Source organism: Coregonus lavaretus, assembly GCF_964263955.1.
Source record: "Coregonus lavaretus genome assembly, chromosome: 34".
Classification (NCBI taxonomy): Eukaryota; Metazoa; Chordata; class Actinopteri; order Salmoniformes; family Salmonidae; genus Coregonus; species Coregonus lavaretus.
In genome coordinates, this window is record NC_140021.1 from 3806177 (window position 1) to 3828454 (window position 22278).

The window sequence follows — 22278 nt, forward strand, 5'->3', positions numbered from 1 at the left end:
GACATAAAAAATAAAAAAATAAAAAATTAACAAAAGCTGAACTGTCTCGAGTCAATGTGTATTCAACCCCTTTCTTATGGCAAGCATAAATAAGTTCAGGACTAAAGATTTGCATAACAAGTCACATAAGTTGCATTGATTCACTCTGTGTGCATTACTAGTGTTTAACATGATTTTTGAATGACTACCCCACACATACAATAATATGTAATGTCCCTCAGTCGAGCAGCGAATTTCAAACAGATTCAACCACGAAGACCAGGGAGCTTTTCCAATGCCTCACAAAGAAGGGCACCTATTGGAAGATGGGTGTATCCCTTTGAACATGGTGAAGTTATTAATTACAATTTGGATGTTTTATCAATACACAGATTCACTACAAAGATACAGGCATCCTTCCTAACTCAGTTGCCGAAGAGGAAAGAAACCGCTTAGGGATTTCACCCACAGGAGGTTGGTGGCACCTTCATTGGGGAGAATGGGCTCGTGGTAATGGCTGGAGCGGAATAGGTGGAATGGTATCAAATCCATGAAACACATAACTGAGTACCACTCTTCATATTTTCAAGCATGGTGATGGCTGCACCATGTTATGGGTATGCTTGTCATCAAGTTTTTTAGGATAAAATAAATAGAATAGAGCTAAGCAGAGGCAAAACGCAAGAGGAAAACCTGGTTCAGTCTGCTTTTCAAAAGACACTGGGAGACAAATTCACTTTTCAGCAGGACAATAACCTAAAACACAAGGCCAAATATACACCAGAGTTACTTACTAAGACAACATTGAATGTTCCTAAGTGGCCTACTTACAGTTTCGATCGGCATGAAAATCTATGGCAAGACTTGAAAATGGCTGTCTAGCAATGATTAACAATCAACTTGAAAGAGCTTGAAGAATTTGTTAAAGAATTATGTGTAAATATTGTACAATCCAGGTGTGCAAAGCTCTTAGAGACGTACCCAGAAAGACTCACAGCTGTAATCACTGCAAAAAGTGATTCTAACATGTATTGACTCAGGGGTGTGAATACTTTATTTTCTTAATTTTTTTTTGGGGGGGGGGGAATGGATCAGCTCAATATTGCAGATAGATTGTATCTTCCATCAATGTAATTGTCTGCATCACTTCCAATCCCCCATGTTTTTTGTATATATATACTCCCCTTTATTACTTTTCAACCCCGCCATCCTTTCTCTACTTGGAGTAAATTAGTGAACAACAATGCCCAGGCCTCTACTTCCGGTCTATACTTACTATCTACACCTTATGGACAAAGTTAATTTTACAACAATTCTAGTACATATACAGTGGGGGAAAAAAGTATTTAGTGAGCCACCAATTGTGCAAGTTCTCCCACTTAAAAAGATGAGAGAGGGCTGTAATTTTCATCATAGGTACACGTCAACGATGACAGACAAATCGAGAAAAAAAAATCGAGAAAATCACATTGTAGGATTTTTAATGAATTTATTTGCAAATTATGGTGGAAAATAAGTATTTGGTCACCTACAAACAAGCAAGATTTCTGGCTCTCACAGACCTGTAACTTCTTCTTTAAGAGGCTCCTCTGTCCTCCACTCGTTACCTGTATTAATGGCACCTGTTTGAACTTGTTATCAGTATAAAAGACACCTGTCCACAACCTCAAACAGTCACACTCCAAGCTCCACTATGGCCAAGACCAAAGAGCTGTCAAAGGACACCAGAAACAAAATTGTAGACCTGCACCAGGCTGGGAAGACTGAATCTGCAATAGGTAAGCAGCTTGGTTTGAAGAAATCAACTGTGGGAGCAATTATTAGGAAATGGAAGACATACAAGCCCACTGATAATCTCCCTCGATCTGGGGCTCCACGCAAGATCTCACCCCGTGGGGTCAAAATGATCACAAGAACGGTGAGCAAAAATCCCAGAACCACACGAGGGGACCTAGTGAATGACCTGCAGAGAGCTGGGACCAAAGTAACAAAGCCTACCATCAGTAACACACTACGCCGCCAGGGACTCAAATCCTGCAGTGCCAGACGTGTCCCCCTGCTTAAGCCAGTACATGTCCAGGCCCGTCTGAAGTTTGCTAGAGTGCATTTGGATGATCCAGAAGAGGATTGGGAGAATGTCATATGGTCAGATGAAACCAAAATAGAACTTTTTGGTAAAAACTCAACTCGTCGTGTTTGGAGGACAAAGAATGCTGAGTTGCATCCAAAGAACACCATACCTACTGTGAAGCATGGGGGTGGAAACATCATGCTTTGGGGCTGTTTTTCTGCAAAGGGACCAGGACGACTGATCCGTGTAAAGGAAAGAATGAATGGGGCCATGTATCGTGAGATTTTGAGTGAAAACCTCCTTCCATCAGCAAGGGCATTGAAGATGAAACGTGGCTGGGTCTTTCAACATGACAATGATCCCAAACACACCGCCCGGGCAACGAAGGAGAAGCTTCGTAAGAATCATTTCAAGGTCCTGGAGTGGCCTAGCCAGTCTCCAGATCTCAACCCCATAGAAAATCTTTGGAGGGAGTTGAAAGTCTGTGTTGCCCAGGAATGGGCCAAAATACCAGCAACAGTGTGTGAAAACCTTGTGAAGACTTACAGAAAACGTTTGACCTGTGTCATTGCCAACAAAGGGTATATAACAAAGTATTGAGAAACGTTTGTTATTGACCAAATACTTATTTTCCACCATAATTTGCAAATAAATTCATAAAAAATCCTACAATGTGATTTTCTGGATTTCTTTTTCTCATTTTGTCTGTCATAGTTGACGTGTACCTATGATGAAAATTACAGGCCTCTCTCATCTTTTTAAGTGGCAGAACTTGCACAATTGGTGGCTGACTAAATACTTTTTTCCCCCACTGTATATATATATATATACATACACACCTTTTTTTGTTGCTCCTGAACTTCTTCTACTCTCAACCTCTCCGATCATTTTCATGATGTCCATCCAGTTTGCTTCTATATGCCAAATCTTTCTAACTGTGCTCTTTCCCAAAAGCTCCCAACATACAACCTATATACTTATTATGGACACAGTATGCTTACATTATTAGCTATCTTTGTTATTATTTGTTGTTATTTGTTATTAGTCCCATCCTTCAACTCTATTCAATACCTCCCATCTATCTCTCAACACCATCCATATAGGATTTCTATTTGCCATATATATTTCAACCGTACTGTGATGTTTTACAAAAGTTCTGAACCTTTCTATTCTCATTGCTTCTACAGATTGTGAATTAAAAATAAACATTTTTGCTAAAAGTATTATTATATTATTGATTGATTGACTATGACTTTTCAGATCACCCAGTAATGCTATCTGCAAGGTGAGCTCCAGGTAAATATTGCAATCCTTTAGCCATTCCTGGACCTGTGTCCAAAAACAAGCTACAAATGGACAGAACCAAAACAAATGATCTAATGATTCTGTCTCTTCACAGCAAAATCTGCAGAGCTGAGAAGATTGTATCCCCCATATAAATAACATTCTATTGGTAGCAAGAATTTTATATAATAATTTAAATTGAAAGATTCTAATTTTTGAATCCGGTGTCGTTTTGCGTGTCAGTTCATAAACACTATGCCATGGGATCGGTACGTCAAAGATCTCTTCCCAACTATTTTGCAATCTATATGGGACGGCTGTCAATCCTTTGGTCCTTAAGTGAAACTGATATACTTTTTATTTATCACAGTTTTCCTTAACCAATTATGTTCTTTAATGCAAGGCCGACAGACAAGTTCCTTACTTTCTCCCCCTTCCACTTTCCTCTTCCACTTTTGCAGAAAGGCTGCAATTATTTGGTTGTAATTTTGTGTAGAGCAGACATTTCCATATGTTTTTGTTAGCTGCATGTGCGACATAACTCCACCAGTCCTACCGATGATATCATTTACGAAGATTATACCTTTTTTAAACATTCTGTCAAAAAATAAAGTTTTTTTGTCAATTAGTATATTTGAATTTAACCACAATATTTGTTGCATTATTTGTTCTGTCGTTTCTGGAGGATTAAATTGAAATTGCAACCAACTTTCTATGGCTTGTTTTAGAAATAGTGATATTTGGGAGATGATTTCCTTTTCAAATAAATAAAAGGCCTTTCTAAAAAGGCCTTTCTTGAACATTGGGTGAGACAATCTTACTAATTTGCTTGAGAACCAGTACGGATTTAAGTATAACTTTTGTATGACTGAAGCTTTTAGTGATAGGTCTAATGCTTTAATATTTAATAATTTCTGCCCTCCGAATTCATATTCATTATATAAATATGCCCTTTTAATTTTGTCTGGCTTGCCATTCCAAATAAAATTGAATATTTTTTTCTCATATAATTAAAAAAACTGTTCGCTAGGCGTAGGCAAGACCATAAGCAAATAGGTAAACTGGGATAATACTAAAGAGTTAATCAGGGTGATTTTTCCACAAATTGACAGGTATTTTCCTTTCCATGGTAGTAAGATCTTATCTATTTTTGCTAACTTTCTATTAAAATGTATTGAAGTTAGATCATTTATTTCCTTTGGGATATGTATTCCGAGTATAACCACATCACCATCAGACCATTTTATTGGTAAACTACATGGTAATGTAAAAATTGTATTTTTTAGTGATCCAATACGTAATATAGTACATTTGTCATAATTTGGTTGTAATCCAGAGAGGTTGGAAAATATATCTAGATCCTCTATGAGGCTGTGGAGGGATACTAGTTGTGGATTTAAAAGAAAACATGAATCATCAGCGTACAATGAAACCTTTGTTTTTAAGCCCTGTATTTCTAATCCTCTGATATTATTATTGGATCTGATTTTAATAGCTAACATCTCGATAGCCACAATAAATAGATATGCCGATAGTGGACAACCTTGTTTCACTCCTCTTGACAGTTTAAAACTTTCTGAGAAATAGGCATTATTTACAATTTTACACCTAGGGTTACTATACATGATTTTGACCCATTTTATAAGAGATTCTCCAAAATTGAAATGCTCCAGGCATTTATATATAAACCCCAGTCGAACTTTATCAAATGCCTTTTCGAAGTCTGCTATGAATAGCAGGCCTGGTTTCCCATATTTTCCATAGTGTTCTATTGTTTCCAATACTTGCCTTATATTATCTCCAATGTATCTTCGATGTAAAAAACCTGTCTGATTAGAATTAATAATATCCGACAATACCTTTTTAATTCTATGCGCTAAACATTTTGCTAGGATTTTTGCATCACAACACTGAAGTGTAAGGGGCCTCCAATTTTGTTGTCAAGGTCGAGGTAAGGAGTAGACCAAGGCGCAGCGTGATGAACAAACATGACTTTAATTAGTTAAAGCACGAAACAAAACAAGAAACGACTCGTGACGTCCACGGTATCAATGACCGAACACGGAACAAAAACCCACCACCACAAAGGGAAAACATACAGTTTAAATATGGCTCCCAATCAGAGACAACCAGCCAACAGCTGACACTCGTTGCCTCTGATTGGGAGTCACTCAGGCAAACATAGAATACAACAAACTAGAATGAACACCAACATAGAAATACACACATAGAAATGAACACACCCTGGCTCAACATAATGAGTCCCAGAGCCAGGGTGTGACAGTACCCCCCTTAAAGGCGCGGACTGCGACCGCGCCTCAACTAAACAAACCAGGGGAGGGCTGGGCGGGCATACCTCCTCGGCGGCGGTTCTGGCTCCGGCCTTGACCACCACCCTCCAATACACCCCCCATAGTGCCCCTGGTCCAGTCTGGCCCCGCCGGCTGGAGCAGGACTGGACTTAACAGGAGCGATCCTTACCAGGCTGTCGACTCGCACCCCTGGCTTGGTGCGTGGAGGAGGAACGGGCCTTACCAGGCTGACGACGGGCACCCCTGGCTTGGTGCGTGGAGGAGGAACGGGCCTTACCAGGCTGACGACTCGCACCCCTGGCTTGGTGCGTGGAGAAGGAACGGGCCTTACCAGGCTGACTTCTCGCACCCCTGGCTTAGTGCGAGTGGCAGGAACAGGCCGGACCGGGCTGGCGACGCGCACCGTAGGTTTGGTGCGAGTGGCAGGAACAGGCCGGGTCGGGCTGGCGACGCGCACCGTAGGTTTGGTGCGAGTGGCAGGAACAGGCCGGGTCGGGCTGGTGACGCGCACCGTAGACTTGGTGCGGGTGGCAGGAACAGGCCGGACCGGGCTGGCGACGCGCACCGTAGGTTTGGTGCGAGTGGCAGGAACAGGCCGGGTCGGGCTGGCGACGCGCACCGTAGACTTGGTGCGGGTGGCAGGAACAGGCCGGACCGGGCTGGCGACGCGCACCGTAGGTTTGGTGCGAGTGGCAGGAACAGGCCGGGTCGGGCTGGCGACGCGCACCGTAGACTTGGTGCGGGCGGCAGGAACAGGCCGGGCTGGGCTGTCGACGCACACCGTAGGCTTGGTGCGTGGAGCAGGGACAGGCCGGACTGGGCTGGCGACGCACACCGTAGGCTTGGTGCGTGGAGCAGGGACAGGCCGGACTGGGCTGACGACGCACACCGTAGGCTTGGTGCGTGGAGCAGGGACAGGCCGGGCTGGGCTGGCGACGCACACCGTAGGCTTGGTGCGTGGAGCAGGGACAGGCCGAACCGGGCTGTGGAGACGGATAGGAGGCCTGGAGTGAAGAGCGGCCACCACCCATCCTGGCTGAATGCCTACCCTCACATACTCTGTGTGAGGCATCCGCACAGGACGTACAGGGCGGTGAACCCCTGGCCTGGTGGCCTTCTGGATCCGCCCCATTTTCTCCTCCGTCAGCCCCATCGTCCATGCCGTGTGCCCCCCCATAAAATTTTTCTCGGGTTGCCTCACGACCGTCCGACGACGACCCTGATCACGCCGTTGCTCCTCTCTCCGTCGCCTCTCCACCGTCTCACTCCATGGCCGGCGATCCATCCCGGCCAGGATTTCCCCCCAAGTCCAGGACCCTTTACCCTCCAATATCTCCTCCCATGTCCAGGCTGCCTGCTCCTGGACACGCTGCTCCTCTTTCGCCAGGGCCTTTCCCGGCGCTTCCTCCCATGTCCACCCCAAGGGCTGCCCTGGACACGCTGCTTGGTCGTTGCATGGTGGGTTTTTCTGTCAAGGTAAGGAGTAGACCAAGGCGCAGCGTGATGAACAAACATGACTTTAATTAGTTAAAGCACGAAACAAAACAAGAAACGACTCGTGACGTCCACGGTATCAATGACCGAACACGGAACAAAAACCCACCACCACAAAGGGAAAACATACAGTTTAAATATGGCTCCCAATCAGAGACAACCAGCCAACAGCTGACACTCGTTGCCTCTGATTGGGAGTCACTCAGGCAAACATAGAATACAACAAACTAGAATGAACACCAACATAGAAATACACACATAGAAATGAACACACCCTGGCTCAACGTAATGAGTCCCAGAGCCAGGGTGTGACATTTGTAAATGGACTGGATCTTTATATTTTCCACTTGTATCCTGTTTCAGTAATAATGAGATCAGACCTTCTTCTTGAGTGTCAGATAATCTACCATTTACATAGGAGTGGTTAAAACATGCTAATAACGGTCCTCTTAGTATATCAAAAAAGGTTTGGTATACCTCGACTGGTATGCCATCCAACCCTGGAGTTTTCCCAGACTTAAAGTCTTTAATTGCATCCAGAAGTTCCTCCTCTGTAATTTCACCTTCACATGAGTCTTTCTGTGTGGCTGTTAATTTGACATTATCAATAGAAAAAAAATCTCTACAATTAGCTTCAGTTAGAGGAGATGGAGGCGACTGAAAAGAAAACATATGCTTAAAGTACTTTGTTTCTTCCTTCAAAATATCATTTGGTGAATTATGGGTGACTCCGTCAATTGTAACCAGTTTCATTAAGTTCTTTTTGGTAGCATTCCTATGTTGAAGATTAAAAAATAATTTTGTGCATTTTTCCCCATATTCCATCCAGTTTGCTTTATTTTTATAATATATTACACTTGATCTTTCTTGAATAAGTTTCTCCATTTCTTTTTGTTTTTCCTCTAATTTATTCTGAGCCTCTATGTTACAGTTTTTATTTCCATCTATCTGTTCTGTTAGACTTTCTATTTCCTTTCTTAGTATAAACTCTTTTGACCTAAATTGCTTTTGTTTTCGAGATGAGTACTGAATTGCATGGCCTCTAAAGGCACATTTAAAGGTGTCCCATACAATAAGGGGATTCGCTGTACCTATGTTATGTTGGAAAAAGTCAGTTATAAATAAATTATCATCCAATAGGCTTTGATTACATTTCCAATATCCTCGGCCACGTGGAAATTCAGTAAGAGTAATGTATTTGCCTATTATATGATGGTCCGACCGCATTCTGTCCCCTATCAACACTTTTTTGTACTTTTGGTGCCAACGAGAATGAGATAAGAAAGAAGTCAAGACGACTAGCTTGATTCAGTCTCCGCCATGTATATCTCACTAGATCAGTATATTTAAGCCTCCATATATCTACTAGTTCTAATGTATCCATGACGTTCACAATTTCCTTAAGAGCATGTGGGTGATTGTTTGTGGTGTGATTTCTTTTACGGTCCATTGAGCTATTTAAAACAGTATTATAATCCCCCACCATAATAATATTGTCTTGAGTTGCTTGCAGGCTTGATAATTTATTATATATATTGTCAAAGAATTGTGGATCATCATTATTGGGTCCGTAAAGGTTAATGAGCCATATCTGTTTATGGTCCAATAACATATTTAAAATAATCCATCTACCTTTGGGTGTGAATACTTATTTAAATGAGATATTTCTGTATTTCAGTGTCAATAAATCTCAAAACATTTCTAAAAACATATTTTCACTTTGTTATTATGGGTTATTGTGTCCAATTTGTAAGTCGCTCTGGATAAGAGCGTCTGCTAAATGATGTAAATGTAAATGGGTGAGAAAACAAATTCATTTAATCCATTTTTTATTCAGGCATTAACACAACAAAATGTGGAATAAGTCAAGGGTTATGAATACTTTCTGAAGGCCCTGAGTATACCAAAAATTAGGAACACCTTCCTAATATTGAGTTGCACCCCCTTTTGCCTTCAGAACATCCTCAATTCATCGGGGCATGGACTAAACAGGGATGCTAGCTTAAAAATCCTTCTTGAACTTGTCTCCTCCCCTTCATCTACACTGATTGAGGTGGATTTAACAAGTGACATCAATAAGGAATCATAGCTTTAACCTGGATTCACCTGGTCAGTCTATGTCATGGAAAGCGCAGTAAGATACTTCTAGACGTTGGTTCTGATCTATCACCTAATACCTACTCATTTATCCATTGACAGTGAGTGGTAGCCTGAACTACCACTGGGGGGTTGGGGTGCCACGGGGCCCCAAATGCCGTAGTCCGACCCTGGTTAGGAGAGCATTTTTGCCTGCTACGGAAAAGTCCATTCCATATCGAAGTGGCGTGAAAAGAATGTTACTATGTGGTATCCAGCCCACCAGGCTCTGCTTGGCAAATAGACTCCAAAGAGGAAGTGAATTAAGAAAAAAAGGATGTTAGTGCAGTAGAAGTTGAGTGGTGTGTGAGAATCAGTCAGTTACAATTACAGTTACTTTGTTTCATATCAAGTGTAATGAATACTCGGACAGAGTGGTAAGATCCAATCGCAGAATAGCGATGCTTTATTAGAGTACAGACAAGGGAATAGCTTAATCGTGGTTGGGCGGGCTGTGGTCAAAACCGGGCCAGGCAGAGACAGGCAGAGGTACCAAGGGAGCGGGCTTAGTCGTAGTCGAGGTCACAGGCACAGGATCAGAGAACGGTAATCACTGGGGTAGACAAGTAGAGGATTAAGCAATTCGGGGAGTCAAACAACAAGGCACAGGTCGGATACACGGGTAATCAAAAACAACAAACTCTCTCTCTCTCTCTCGGAACAAAACGCTTAGCAAGTCACAATGGAACAATACCTCGCACCGACTGAACTTCTGAGCACACCTTATATCCTACCCTAATTACGGACAGGTGTGCTCAGAACTCAGGTGAACCAGATCGAGTCTGATGACTCCCCCTCTCTGTAGATCGGGGAAGTGTCAGACTCTGTCTAGACCCAGCCAACCCCCGATCCCTTACAGTATCCCCCTCCCCAGGGCCGGCTCCTGACGGCCTTCTACCTCTACCGGGTGGTCTTCCTCTGGGTCGGGGTCCGGGATGATCTGGGTGTTCAGCGTGGAAAGTGGCCTTGAGAGCGGGGTCTAGTATGTCCTTAGTAGGGACCCAGGACCGTTCCTCCGGTCCATATCCCTCCCAGTCCACGAGATATTCGATGCCCCCTCGTCTCCGTCTTGACTCCAGTATCTCGTGGACTGTATAGGTGGTGTCCTGTTCATCCTCCAAAGGAGGTGTAGTAGGTTGTTGAGCGATTGGTGGGTACATCGGGCTATAATGGACAAGTTTCAACAGGGAGACGTGGAACGTAGGGTTTATCCTGTAGTGTCGAGGGAGTAACAGACGGTAGGTGACAGGGTTAATACGTCTCTGTACCTTGAAGGGACCAATGTACCTGGGTTGGAGCTTCTTGCAGCTCCGTCGGAACCGCAGGTCTCGGGTAGACAGCCACACTCGCTGCCCGGGTTGATAAGTGGGAGTAGGTCTCCGGCGTCGGTCGGCGTAGGTCTTTTGCTGTTGTGAGGCTTGACTGAGATGTTGATGGGCCGTCTCCCAGACCTGCGCACTCCGACGGAACCACTCGTCCACCGCCGGTACCATCCCGGGTGCGGTATCCCACGGGAACAGGGGTGGTTGATACCCTAGAACACACTGAAAGGGCGTTAGATGTAGGGAGGTGTGAATGAGTGAGTTCTGAGCATACTCTACCCAAGGAAGGAATCGGCTCCACTCTTGCGGCTGCCGCGAACATTGTTGCCGTAGATACTTCCCAATTTCCTGGTTGAGCCGTTCTGTCTGCCCATTGGCCTGGGGATGATATCCGGAGGTGAGGCTCACCGAGATGCCCAAGCGTTCGCAGAAGGCCTTCCAAACCCGAGATACGAACTGGGGTCCCCGGTCTGAAACAATATCCTCCGGAACACCAAACTGCCGGTACACCTGGTTAAACATAGTCTCCGCCATCTGAGTGGCGTTAGGTAAACGGGTCATGGGTACTAACCGACACATCTTGGAGAATCGATCGATGACCACGAGAATTACAGTATGGCCCTCTGATTCTGGTAGGTCGGTAACAAAGTCCATAGCAATGTGCGACCAGGGTCGTTGAGGAGATGGCAATGGCATCACCTTACCCTCCGGTAGTGCTCGAGGCGCCTTGGACTGAGCACATACTGGGCAGGATAATACGTAGTCTCTGACGTCATCTGTGAGGGAATCCCACCAGTATTTTCGACTGATGAGTCGTGTAGTTTGAGTGATTCCGGGATGACCAGATCCTAGCGACGTGTGGCACGATTCCATCAGTTGAGGTCGAAGCGGAGCTGGTACAAACACCTTCGACACCGGGGTTTCTGGAGGGGCTGGTTCCGCTTGTAGGCTCTCCTGAATCGTGTCATCGATAGCCCACCTCACAGGACCAGCACGGCAACTCATGGGGAGGATAGGTTCTGGTTCAACCGGTCTGTCAGCGCGCTCGAACCGTCGGGAAAGCGCGTCCGCCTTACAATTCTTGGACCCGGGAATATAAGAGACAGTGAATTGGAAACGGTTGAAGAATAAAGACAACCTTGCCTGTCGGGAGTTCAGTCGTTTAGCACTGTGAAGATACTCCAGATTGCGGTGGTCCGTGAGCACTTGGAACGGATGAGCTGCTCCCTCCAGCCAATGTCTCCACTCCTCCAGTGCTAACTTCACCGCCAGTAATTCACGATTTCCCACATCGTAGTTCTGCTCGGCCGGATTCAGCTTCTTAGAAAAAAAAGCACAGGGTCGTGATTTGGGCGGCTCACCTTGGCGCTGGGATAGCACGGCTCCAACTCCAACCTCCGAGGCGTCCACCTCCACGATGAACGGCAAGGTAGGATCCGACTGACATAAAATGGGAGCGGTGGTAAATCGTTGTTTCAATGTCTCAAAAGCCCGCACTGCCCCCTCCGTCCATTTCAGACCACGACCCTTGTGGCTGGTCATCGCCGACAGGGGAGCTGCGGTTGTGCTGAAATTACGCACGAACCGTCTATAGTAATTGGCAAACCCTAAGAATCTCTGGAGCTCTTTCACCGTCTGGGGTTGAGGCCAGTCTCGTACAGCTTGCACCTTGGATTCATCCAGTTTTACCACGTCGGGAGTGAGTATGGCCCCAAGGAAGAAAATCGTCGTGACATGGAATTCACTCTTTTCGGCCTTCACGAACAGAGAGTGTTGTCGGAGTCGGTCCAGAACCTGGCATACATGGGAGACATGTTCACTTAGAGAGTTAGAGTAGATTAGGATGTCATCAATGTACACTATGACAAAGCGATCAATCAAGTCCCTGAAAATGTCATTCATGAACGCCTGGAACACAGAGGGCGCGTTAGTAAGTCCATAGGGCATGACACAATATTCATAATGTCCTCGATGGGTGATGAAGGCGGTCTTCCATTCATCCCCTTCTCTAATGCGCACCAGATTGTACGCACTCCTGAGGTCCAGTTTACTGTAGATGGAGGCCTGCCCCACCTGCTCGAGGGCTGCTGGAATCAAAGGAAGGGGGTAACGATTTTTAATGGTAATATCGTTCAAACCTCGATAGTCTATACAAGGACGCAGTCCGCCATCCTTTTTCTTAACAAAGAAAAAACTGGATGCGGCGGGAGACGTAGATGGGCGAATGGCCCCTTGCTGTAGTGCCTCATCAATATACTTGCTCATTGATTCTCGTTCCGGCTGTGACAAAGGGTAGATTCGTCCGCGAGGAGGTGTAGCCCCGGATAGCAGATCAATTGCACAATCCCAGGCCCGATGCGGTGGTAACACGGTAGCCCTCTCCTTGGAGAACACCTGCGCGTAATCCTGGTACTCTGTAGGAACAACAGTAGACACCGCACCCTTCGCATCCTCCACAGTAGACGTTTTGCAAGGTAAAATGAGGCACTCTGCCCTACATACCTCACTCCAAGCCGTGATCTCGCCAGATTTCCAGGAGATGACCGGATCATGGGTAACGAGCCAGGGGTGGCCGAGGACTAGCGGCTCCCGTGGAGCGGAGATGACGAACAGAATGATGTTCTCATGGTGCAGGGAGCCCACTTGTAACTTGATTTCCTCGGTACGGTGCGTAATGAACCCAGTGCCCATGGGCTCACCGTCTAGCGCGTTGACTCGCAGGGGGGGTTGAATTGGGATAAGTTGAACTCCCAACTCCTCAGCAAGACCCATATCCAGAAAGCTGGCAGCCGCTCCGGAAACAATAAGTCCTTCCAACCTGCGCACTTTCTCTCCGACAGATAAGGTAACTGGCACATACATTTGTTTAGATGTAATGTTCAAAACTGGAGTCTCACTCACCGGTTTGGCAGTTCCGAGGCGATATCCTGGGGTACGGTTTGGTCGTACCGGACATTGACGAACGAAATGACCCGACTGACCACAATACAGGCATAGTCCGTCTTGCCGACGTTGTTGTCTCACCGACCCTTGTAGAGGTGACCGTCCCAGTTGCATAGTTTCCTCCTCAGATTCTCTCCTCCGCTCTGTCGATTGCTTAGGACCAGTGATCGAGGGCTCCCGGACTGTGGATACCTTGTGTTGCACTATCAGACTATCAATAGAGATGGCTATATTGATAAACTCATGTAGCACAGTGATATCTCCTCGACAAGCCAACTCAGTCTGTACGTCTTTGCGCAGCCCTCTTCGGAAAACGGTGAGCAAGGCCGTCTCGCTCCATCCGCTACCGGCTGCTATAGTACGGAACTCTAAAGCGTAGTCGGCTACGGTGCGACGGCCCTGCTGAAGTTCGCATAGTTGGTCTCCCACACTACGCCCAGATACTGGGTGGTCGAACACCTCCTGGAACAGTCTCTTGAACTGAACTTCCGCATTCAACTCGGGAACCTCAGCTGCCCAAAGCGCAGTAGCCCAACCAGTGCTCTTCCCGTTAGTAGAGAAATCATGAAATCCACCCTGCTACGGTCATCGGAAAACATTGTCGTATAAAACAAAACGATTATACGACATATACAGGGACGTCTGAAGTAGAAACCCCTGACATTTGCCAGGTTCCCCGTCGTACCTAGTCGGTAGAGAAATCGGAGGTGTAGGATGAGGACTGACCGTGCCCGGGGTGGTGCCTTCAGCCGCACCAGCGTTGAGTAGCTGCAGGAGTTCATCCATCCGTTTCTCCTGTATCTCCCATCGCCTCTGTAATTCCGCTGGATCCATGGTAATGGCGAGGTATTCTGTAATGAATACTCGGACAGAGTGGTAAGATCCAATCGCAGAATAGCGAGGCTTTATTAGAGTACAGACAAGGGAATAGCTTAATCGTGGTCGGGCGGGCTGTGGTCAAAACCGGGCCAGGCAGAGACAGGCAGAGGTACCAAGGGAGCGGGCTTAGTCGTAGTCGAGGTCACAGGCACAGGATCAGAGAACGGTAATCACTGGGGTAGACAAGTAGAGGATTAAGCAATTCGGGGAGTCAAACAACAAGGCACAGGTCGGATACACGGGTAATCAAAAACAACAAACTCTCTCTCTCTCTCGGAACAAAACGCTTAACAAGTCACAATGGAACAATACCTCGCACCGACTGAACTTCTGAGCACACCTTATATCCTACCCTAATTACGGACAGGTGTGCTCAGAACTCAGGTGAACCAGATCGAGTCTGATGACTCCCCCTCTCTGTAGATCGGGGAAGTGTCAGACTCTGTCTAGACCAGGGGTGTCAAACTCATTTTAGCTCAGGGGCCACATGGAGGAAAATCTATTCCCAAGTGGGCCGGACCGGAAAAATCATGGTATATATAACTTAAAAACAACAACTTCAGATTGTTTTCTTTGTTTTAATACGATCAACATACAACATAAAGCTGGAGCCTGAGGACAGTGTGTCCAAAATAGTACAAGCACAACATCACTATTAATCATAAAACACGTCAAGTTTATTTGAAAATTCTAAAGAAAAAGAACACACAAACACACAATGCCTCAGTGATTAACAGAACTGTTTCACAGATCACAGAACTATATCAGGGTGTCATTTCTCAGGCAGAAATGTAGATAAAAATAATGAAATCCTCTTCCCCAAACAAGTGCAAGAACCACAGAGTCAAGAATAGGTTAAATGTACAAATAAAATAAAATCAATTAAAAACAATAGCACATCAACATAAAAACATATAAACATAAAGCTGGAGCCTGAGGACAGTGTCCAAAAGCACAACATCACTATTAATCATAAAACACCTCAAGTTATTTGAAAGTTCTGAGGACAAAGAACACACAATGCCTCAGTGATTCACAGAAGTATATCACAGAACTATATCAGGGTGTCATTTCTCAGGCAGAAATGTAGATAAAAATAATGAAATCCTGTTCCCCAAACAAGTGCAAGAACCACAGAGTCAAGAATAGGTTAAATATACAAATAAAATAAAAACAATTAAAAACAATAGCACATCAACATAAAAACATATAAACATAAAGCTGGAGCCTGAGGACAGTGTCCAAAAGCACAACATCACTATTAATCATAAAACACCTCAAGTTATTTGAAAGTTCTGAGGACAAAGAACACACAAACACACAATGCCTCAGTGATTCACAGAAGTATATCACAGATCACAGAACTATATCAGGGTGTCATTTCTCAGGCAGAAATGTAGATAAAAATAATGAAATCCTGTTCCCCAAACAAGTGCAAGAACCACAGAGTCAAGAATAGGTTAAATATACAAATAAAATAAAATCAATTAAAAACAATAGCACATCAACATAAAAACATATAAACATAAATCTGAAAGCGTTGCTCAAACTCCCGTAACAGTCCCGTTATTTTATCTTTGAACCGCTTCATGTCTGCCACATGTTGGGTCGCGCACACATTTTTCAGACAGGGGAAGTGAGCTGCATCACCACCGGCAAGTTGCGTCTCCCACAATGACAGCTTCAACTTGAAAGAACCTATGCTGTCATAATACTGCGTGACAACTTTGTTGCGCCCTTGCAGCTGTTTGTTCAAGTTATTCAGGTGCTCTGTAACATCCACCATAAATGCAAGGTCCTGCATCCATTCTGCGGAATGAAATTCTAACACTGGTTTGCCCTTTTCTTCCATGAACTGTTCAATTTCTTCTCGTAAATCAAAGGAACGCCTCAGCACAGCACCTCGGCTTAACCATCTTACCTCAGTGTGGTATGGCAGGCCATAGATGTGGTCTTTCTCTCTGAGAAGGCTGTCAAACTGACGGTGATTCAGGCTTCTGGATCAGATGAAATTAACAGTTTGGATGACCACCTTCATGACGTTATCCATCTTTAATGACTTGCAACACAAAGCCTCCTGGTGCAAAATACAGTGAATAGTCAAAAAATCACGTCCTCCATTTGCAGATTGCACTTTCTCTCTGAACTTTGTCACAACGCCTGCTTTTTTCCCGATCATTGAGGGCGCACCATCTGTAGCCAGGCTGACAGTGCGGGACCAGTCCACTCCGACCCTGTCCAGCGCGCCGACGAGTGCGGTAAAAATATCAGCTGCTGTCGTTGTATCTGTCATCGGCACCAACTCCACGAACTCCTCAGTGACGGTCAATGTGTCATCAACTCCGCGGATGAAAATGGCCAGTTGTGCAACATCTGTAATGTCCGTGCTTTCATCAATTGCAACCGAAAACGCAATAAATGACTTTACTTTTTGCTTCAACTGGCTGTCCAAATCCACTGAAAGATCGGAAATCCTGTCTGCAACTGTGTTTCTTGTCAGGCTGATATTTGCAAAAGCCTTCCGCTTTTCAGGGCACACAATCTCCGCTGCCTTCATCATGCATGTTTTTACAAAATCACCCTCACTAAATGGTTTTGAAGCCACTGCGATTTCATTAGCAATGAGGTAGCTAGCTTTCACTGCAGCGTCACTGATGTCTCGGCTGTGAGTAAACACAGACTGCTGTTTCTTCAGACCCGCCAACAGTTCATTCACCTTCTCTCATCTCCGCTGTCCTTGAAAGTTGTCATATTTGTCGGCATGAAGACTCACATAGTGGCGACGAAGGTTATATTCTTTCAGCACTGCAACATGCTCTGAACACACCAAACATACAGCTTTCCCATTCAATTCCGTGATTAAATAGGATGACCATTTTTCTTGGAACACTCTGCACTCTGCGTCCACTTTTCTCTTTTTTGACAGAGACATATTGGGGCAATGAGGGTGCCAAAGCACATAATGTTAAAAGTAGAAGCCGTAATAAATATCGCGGGCAAAAGAAAGTAGCTCATTGGCTGCACGTGCTTGACCTACTTGCTCTGCCCCGGTATAAACAGTTTGCTTGCTTAACACAATTGCTATTGCGCCATCCAGTGGACGCAATTAGAACAGCAGTTTATTTTATAGAAAAATTTCAGCGCATTTTTATACTTGACAATTTTTTTTTTTTTTTTTTTTTTTTTTTAATCATCTCGCGGGCCGGATTAAACCCGTTTGCGGGCCTGATCCGGCCCGCGGGCCGTACGTTTGACACCCCTGGTCTAGACCCAGCCAACCCCCGATCCCTTACACCAAGTCTGTTTTTCATGTTGAAAAATGATGTGACAATAATTTGTTTTGTATCGAACTCAAATGTAACTTCATTTTTCTGTCTTGTGTAAAATTAATAGTGGATTTTGGTTTATGATTTAGCTAAAAAAAAAAAAAATCCCACACACATTTCCATTCAAGCCTTGGAGATAGGGGAGAGTTTCCTTTGTTGTATTTAACAATGTATCGGGGGCTGACTTAGCAATTTGGTTTCCCTTTTGAAAATGCTGTTGTCTTGTCCTAAACCTAAAATAATAGTGGATTTTAGTTTATGATTTAGCTAAAACATTTTACAAATCCCACAGATATTTCCATTGAAGCCTGGGAGCCAGAGGAGAGGGAGATGGTTATATTACCTAAAGTTTCATTTATTATATTTATAGATGTATCAGGGGCGGGCTTAGCAATTTGGGGGCTCGTTTCAAAATGCTGTTGACTTTCCTAACCCCAAAAAGGTACATTTACCCCCCACTCCAAATAAACTAATTTTATTATGATTATCACACAACTAAAAACCTATTTTGTATAACAGTTTCATTCCTGGCGTAATTAAATGTATAGGCCATATAAAGCTGTTGAATCAATGGATAAAACACACTTTGTGTTGAGAATCAGTCAGTGGGCAGCTGAGGCCCATTTCATTTGAAACTGGTGGAACATGGCTAAGGCAACCTCTGCAATGTTTCAAGTGACTGAAACAAATTGTGCAAGAGCAGAAGGTTCATTAGAGAAACTCAATGTTAGCACTTAAAGGATAAGGAAGCCCAGCACATAGATTATTCAAGCATCCTGTTATATAAATACTGTACTATTCTTTTGAAATAATGTCTCATACACTTCTTAGGAAGTACGTCACTGATGAGATGTGAGATGTGCCACATGAATTTCATCACTTTAGTCAGACCACTTTATGAGTGTGTGATAGTCTCTTCTGTAGACAGTTTACGTTACCGTCTAGCGTAAGTATCGACTTCTTCACTATATTTTCTGTTAATTTGAATGTTCAAAATAAATTAAAGGAACTTATTTACAAGAAATTATATGTAATATGTTCAAAGTACTGCAAATCGTTCATTTATTAGCTTCACAACTGAAAGACATACTGAATTTGATATGGGGATTTTTCAATGCAATGTGTTGTGTGAGTTAAGCTACTCTACCAGTAAGTGTGTGTTTGACCTGTTTCAGGTGATCAGTAGTGTGTGAGTTCTCACATGGCTTGTCCTGAGAACATGTTTTTTCTCATTGGCCTCTTTATGTCAGGTGAGTCTTCCACACAGCAACAACTAGTTATGAATCAGACAGAGGAATAAGCACAAGTGATGATATTTCATGGTATGAGCTATATTCCCATCTGTCTCAATGTGTAGAAAAGTGTACAGTTGACTCCTGATAAGTACAGTTTAATATTCTGGATTCAAACATTCTTTGCTCCAGATATGTCCATGTTCCAGTTTAGGGCATGGAGTCACGACATCAGGAATCACCTGTACATTGAAATGAGTTCATATGTTTTGATGCAGAGGCAGAATATTGGGAGAGAGTGACTGTACTGAAAAGATCACATAACCTCCCTGATGTTGTCCTTTATGTTGCAGGTGTTTTGGCCTCTTTTGGCCAACGACATTTGATCGCCACAATGCCAGACAAATTGAATGTACTGACTGGCTCCTGTGTGCAAATCCCATGTGCATTTGATATTGCTGACCAAGTTGACTATACATTTCACAGCACAATACTTACGTCTGGAGTGTGGTTGAAAGGATCAACAAAATTTGGTGAAGGTCAGGACAATGTGATATTTCACAGTAGTAAGACGGTTAACAGATATCAAGGGAACATAACTGGAAACATGTCCCAAAAGAACTGCACCACAGTCTTCTTCAATGTAACCACAAGTTACTCTGATAAATACTTCTTCAGGATTGAAAGGCGAAAATTCTGGTTAACAGACCCAGAAAAGTATGTTAATATAGATGTCAGGGGTAAGAAGACAGAGACTATTTAACTTTCATCAACTTTTCTAAAATGATATGAGTAGAATAAGACCAAGTAGGCAGTGTGACTGTCAGAGTAAAATATCTTTATTTTTAATGTATTACAGATTTGCCTCCCAGTCCCATCATTACTGTCTCAGGTGAGGTGAAGGAAGGGACCCCTGTCAGTTTGAATTGCACTGCTGTCGCTCCCTGTCCTGAACACCCCCCTGAGCTGGCATGGACTCTCCCAACACAGTTCACACCTGAGAACCAACTGCAGGAGAATCCAGACCAAACCAAATCAGTTCTCTCCACGGTGACCTTCACTCCGTCATACCTTCATCATGAGAAGAACATCACTTGTACTGCAGTCTACCCAGTAGGGACTAGCAACAAGACAGCTGAACATACCATGATGCTTAACGTTTCATGTAAGATTTAGTCCCAGTTTCCTGTAGAATAGATCATTCTATCATGTTTTCACTGATGATTGTCATAGAGTGGTTTTGATTAGATTATTCAATATACCACATCCAGATACATTCTAAATGAGCCCCTCTCCCTCAGTCTCTCCTAAGGACACCTCAGCCTCCATCAGTCCAGCTGGTCCAGTATTAGTGTTACTATTAGTGTTACAGTATTACTTCTCCTGTCTTATCCAGTGTCCTGTGTGAATTTAAGTATGCTCTCTCTAATTCTCTCGTTCTCTCTTTCTCTCTGAGAACCTGAGCCCTAGGACCATACGTCAGGACTACCGGGCATGCTGACACCTTGCTGTCCCCAGTCCGCCTGGCCTTGCTGCTATTCCAGTTTCAACTGTTCTGCCTGCGGTTACGAAACCCCTACCTGTCCCAGACCTGCTGTTTTCAACTCTTAATGATCGGCTATGAAAAGCCAACTGAGAGACCTGAGCCCTAGGACCATACGTCGGGACTACCGGCCGTGGTGACTCCTTGCTGTCCCCAGTCCGCCTGGCCTTGCTGCTATTCCAGTTTCAACTGTTCTGCCTGCGGTTATGGAACCCCTACCTGTCCCAGACCTGCTGTTTTCAACTCTTAATGATCGGCTATGAAAAGCCAACTGAGATTTATTCCTGATTATTATTTGACCATGCTTGTCACTTATGAACATTTTTGAACATCTTGGCATGGTTCTGTTATAATCTCCACCCGGCACAGCCAGAAGAGGACTGGCCACCCCTCATAGCCTGGTTCCTCTCTAGGTTTCTTCCTAGGTTTTGGCCTTTCTAGGGAGTTTTTCCTAGCCACCGTGCTTCTACACCTGCATTACTAGCTGTTTGGGGTTTTAGGCTGGGTTTCTGTACAGCACTTCGAGATATTAGCTGATGTATGAAGGGCTATATAAAATAAAATTGATTGATTGAAATTGATTGATTAGTGGGCAGCTGTGTTAATCTGACCTGCAGCAGTACAGCCAACCCTACTGTGACAAACTTCACCTGGTTCCAGATCAGTGGGGGTAAACCAACACAGGTAGCATCTGGACAGAGTTACACCCTCAATGTGACTGTTGGTGATGGAGGACTGTACTACTGTGAAGCAAGAAATAGTCAAGGCCGTGGGAAGTCAGAGGAAGAGAAGCTGGCTATTAAAGGTAGAAGCAGTGGCACATTCAATATGACACAACATTAAGAACAATATAGAGATAGATATATATAATGTAGAAGAGATATACTTGTTTTTGTGGAACAGACCAGATAAAGCATGCCTGCTATATGTATCTAGGTATGATACAGTTGTAGGATCTTAAATTGATCACTATTTTGTTGCTGAGAAGTTTCTTGCACCGTGGGAAATGCAGATAAGCTTTGTGATTTACATAAATTCACAGAACACCTGTACCAAAACATGGTTGTATTAATAGTATTGCACTTTTGATGTAGCCTTATTTTGGCCAGCTAATAGCCTAACCACCAATGGAACAACATTATGGACTAAACGTTCAAATCCTTTTGCTGCAGGATTATTTTGCTGCAACAATACTGGTCAAATTAAGATCTTACATCTGTACATCTACAGTACACGTGTAATTTGTAATATTAGACAATGTGCAAAATGTTTCTTCTTTTTGGAACAGATGACCATACAATATGTGCTTTATTTACAGGGCAAGAGGAGCCTTTTAGCCCAAAGGTTTATGAGATAATAGGAAAAACCTTGGCGTTGCCTTTCCTTTTTAGCCTGATCGTGTTCTTTGCATGGTAATAAGCTATTCCAAGCCTCAATGCAAACATATTTATCATGCTGTTTGTGCTTTTGTATATGAAAACCTAAATTATTTATTCTTGTCTTCCAGGAGGAGGAGAACATCTAGACTCTCCAATGGGTTTGAAATGACAGACCGTTCATAGGGACAGGTGGGAATGTTAGAGTCATCTTTTAAAACCCATCTAGAATGTGCATTTAAGGAAGAATTGAATGAAAAATGTGTTGTATAACCAACTGTAACTATGAAGTCATTCTTCATCTGAAGTGTCTGTCCTGACACCTGTGCCTTTCTCTGTGTTCTCTCCTCAGAACTCCCCGGTTGGGACGATGTTCTCTAA

General features: G+C 44.0%; 1 pseudogene across 1 annotated transcript; it reads left to right on the top strand.

Annotated features, from left to right (window-relative positions):
• Positions 1–18989: 18989 nt before the first annotated feature.
• Positions 18990–22278, top strand: LOC311109222 (B-cell receptor CD22-like; annotated as a pseudogene). The gene is made up of 6 exons: positions 18990–18996; positions 19332–19718; positions 19838–20143; positions 20280–20329; positions 21111–21326; positions 22250–22278. The product of its transcript is annotated as a B-cell receptor CD22-like (transcript).